The sequence below is a fragment of the Thamnophis sirtalis genome, unplaced genomic scaffold, assembly GCF_051295495.1.
Source record: "Thamnophis sirtalis isolate CommonGarterSnake01/CBP01778 unplaced genomic scaffold, rThaSir2_p1.2 scaffold_2, whole genome shotgun sequence".
In the NCBI taxonomy this organism is placed as follows: Eukaryota; Metazoa; Chordata; class Lepidosauria; order Squamata; family Natricidae; genus Thamnophis; species Thamnophis sirtalis.
The window spans coordinates 108,591,563-108,595,236 of record NW_028261382.1 but is presented as its reverse complement, the minus strand read 5'-3'; the positions used below and the strand labels follow the sequence as shown (position 1 = coordinate 108,595,236).

General features: G+C 44.2%; 1 non-coding gene across 1 annotated transcript; it reads right to left on the bottom strand.

Moving 5' to 3' along the window:
- Window positions 1-2,030: 2,030 nt before the first annotated feature.
- LOC148049120 (U6 spliceosomal RNA) lies at window positions 2,031-2,137 on the bottom strand. The gene has a single exon (XR_015695727.1). It is a non-coding gene; the product is annotated as a U6 spliceosomal RNA (small nuclear RNA).
- Between the last annotated feature and the right edge of the window lie 1,537 nt (window positions 2,138-3,674).

Sequence of the window (3,674 nt, the reverse complement as noted above, 5' to 3'; positions counted from 1 at the left end):
GCCCAAATGAAGACTAGATCTAGATCTCCTTTGCTCTTTCCCTGGTTGGAAGAAATGTCCACCTGGGTTCAGTTCCAAAGTGGGGGAAAAGACACTGGAAACATGGAAGCCGTTTGGAAAGATGGTTTAATGGTGGACAGGATCACATGGTTTGAGGTCCTGGGCAAAAAAAGGGCAGAGATGCTGAGAGTGCCCGGGATTTTATGCCCTCCCTGGGCTTTTGAATTTGAGCTTGTGTTCTGATTGGTTGTCAGACTCCCAAGGGGCCATGCAGGGGCAACTCTGTACGTTGTCTGTGTCCCAGGCTTGGTTGAGGCTTGCTGGGTGATGATGTAATGATGTGGCATTGGGCAATTCCTCCTATAGCTCTGCCTGGAGGAGAGAGATCTTTGTTATGTAGAACAAGCCTTAATGGCCCATTGACAAAAGTGGGGTGGGGGGGGGGAAGCTGAGTTTCTGCCTCCCTTTTAGGGGAAATATTCTGCCCTTCTAATATTTCCTAAAACATTTCAGGTTTCCAGGAGAAGGGTGAGTGCTAACTTCCTACAGCCTTTCCCTTCGCAGTTTTCAGTTGTAACAACCTCCTGCAGAGCTTTGCCAGTGAAAACAAAGCTCGGGATGGCCTCCTGAGCACATTTTTCACTGGCAGACGCACTGCAGGCCGGTTCTTTGCTGGGTGGCCCCATGGGTCAGATCTAAGCACCCAACGGGCTAGATTCAGCCTGCAGACCTTGAGTTTGACACCTACTAGAGACTGCTTTATGATATTGTTTACTTCCGTGATGGTGAATCTATGGCATGCGTGCCGGAAGTGGCACACAGAGCCATCTTTCCAGGCACGCCAGCCGTCGCCTGTTGCTCTTCCGGGTTCCAGCGCACACATGCACACTGGCCAGCTGGTCCACCCCTGGTTACAGGTCAGACAGTTTTAGTGGTATATAGAAAGTGGTGGGATTTAAATAATTGAACAACTGGTTCTCTGCCCTAATGACCAGCTGGGTAGGCGTGGCTGAGTGGTCATGTGACTGGGTGGGTGTGGCCAACTCAATGTCACTCATGTCGATGGGCGCTTTGCCTTAGCTGTTACAATGTCGTAAGGGTTAACCGGAGAGGCGGTTTCTGTAAGCAGGGCAATAAAGATAACGCTAGGAACAACACCAGGATGTTTCTGTCCTGCCTTCCTTACAGGACTAGCCCTGTAAAGTGGAAAAAACAAAAGGAGATTTCTTCCAACAACTGGTTCTCCGAACTGCTTAGAAAGTTACCAACCGGTTCTCCCGAATAGGTGCGAACGGGCTGAATCCCACCACTGTATATAGATAAAGACTGGCAAATCCCACAGTCCTGCATAATCCATAAAACACCCCATACTCTTAGTTCAAAAGTTTTATTTCTTTTAAAACAAACCTTTCATCATTCCTCAATCAGTAAGACATCGAAGTACAATTTTTTGTGTGTCAAAATAATTCTAGTTTGCCACCAAATTCTTGTCTATACCCCTCCCTCCCTCCACCCTCCCCCCCAACCCCCCTCCTCCTCCTCCCCCCCCCCGACTTCCCAGAACCCATATACGGTATGAATTTTTAACAAACACAGTCTAAAATCTATTCAAAAAAGAAAAAAAGAAATTAATGACATTCTGCATTGACCTTAGCTTCTTCTTGCTGAACCAACTTTAAACAATTTAAATCATTTCTGATCTTAAGCATAGGCTAACTGGAATTTCTTAGTCCCGTATTTATTTTGTATATAGTCAATCCATTTTTTCCAGTCTCGTTTATATCTCTCATTTGAGTGGTCTTTAAGATATGCCGATATTTTAGCCATCTCGGCTAAGTTTGTAACTTTCAATGTCCATTCTTGAGTTGTAGGCAAGTCTTCCTTCTTCCAGTATTGCACCACCAACAGTCTTGCTGCCGTTATTAGGTGCAGAATCAAGTTAGTCTCTACCACTGTAAAGTCAGTACCTATACCTAGTAAGAATAACTGAGGAGTAAACTTTATCCTTCTTTTAAAGATATTTTGCATAAAAAAATATGGAACGCTTCACGAATTTGCGTGTCATCCTTGCGCAGGGGCCATGCTAATCTTCTCTGTATCGTTCCAATTTTAGTATATGTGCTGCCGAAGCGAGCACCCCATACTCTTGATTTACCTGAATATTAACAACTTTTTTAAAAATAATAATTGACACCTCATAAAAAAGGAAGCCTAAAACCACAAGATATTTTTATACTTTCCCCTTCCCCGCACATGTGCGCATGGACACACAAGCGCGCAGATATACAAACATCTATTTCTCATCTCTGCTGTCTGCAGAACAAGGAAGGAGTTATGATCAGAACTGCCTTTTCCAATCCATCAATTTAGAGAAAATGGACTCAAAAGCCTTTTTTTTTAATCAACTAAAAGGCATTCCTCATCAATCAGGGAGTATTAAAAGAAAACAATTTGTTTTTAATGTAATAATTGATGAGAACATAAATGTCAGGTACAATCTTAATAAAGGCAAGCCGTGTCTCACCGAGAAAGAATGGATTTTCCTAAAATGGGGTTTTCTTCAACCCCATTTGGATAAGGCTTGTCTCAAATGAGTTTATTGATTTATTTTGATGAAGAGATTCATAATGATTTGATATTAACGGATTAACAGAGTTCGAAGGGACCTTATAGGTCATCTAGTCCAACCCCCTCCCGCCCAAGCAGGAGACCCTACACCATTTCTGACAAATGGCAGTCCAGTCTCTTCTTGAAAGTCTCAAGTGATGAAGCTCCCACAACTTCTGAAGGCAACTTCTGTTCCCTTGGTTGATTGCTCTCACTGTCAAAACATTTCTACTTATTTCTAGGTTGAATCTCTCCTTGCTCAGTTTCCATCCATTATTCCTTGTCCGGCCTTCAGGTGCTTTCAAGAAGAGATTAGACTGCCATTTGTCAGAAATGGTGTAGGGTCTCCTGCTCTCCTGTCCACCCAAGCAGGAGACGCTACACCATTTCTGACATGGCAGTCCAGTCTCTTCTTGAAAGCTTCCAGATAAGTTGGGCTGAGAGAGAGAGTGACTGGCCCAAATTTATCTAGCTGGTTGTCATGCCCAAGGTGGGACTAGAACTCATTGTCTCCTGGTGATTGGCCCAAAGTCAGCTTTCATGCCTAAGGAGAGATTAGAACCCACAGCTTTGTGGTTGCTATTTCAGCACTTTAACCACGACACCAACATTGGTCTGTAAGCAGGGTTTCATCAACCAAGTTAAACAGAATAGGTGTCTCCCCCCCAAAAAAATTATTGATTTCTTTATTAATTACATCCTCTCTCTCCCTCTCTCTTTCCTTTCTCTCTCTTCCTCCCTCTCTCTTCCTTTCTTTTTCTTTGTCTCTCCCTCTCCCTCTCTTCCTCTTTTCCTTCCTTCCTTCCTCTCCCCCTCTCCCCTTTCTTTCTCTTTCTCTTTCTTTCTCTCTCTCTTTCCCCTCTTTCTTCCTCTCTCTCTCCCCCTCTCTCTCTTTCTTTCTGTCTCTGTCTCTTCCTCTCTCTCTCTTCATCTCTCTCTTTCTTTGTCTCTCCCTCTCTCTCTTCCTCTCTCCCTCTCTTCCTCTTCCTCCTCCCCCTCTTTCTCTCGTTCTTTCTCTTTCTCTCTTTCCCCTCCCTCTCCCCCCCTCTCTGTTTCTTTCTGTCTCT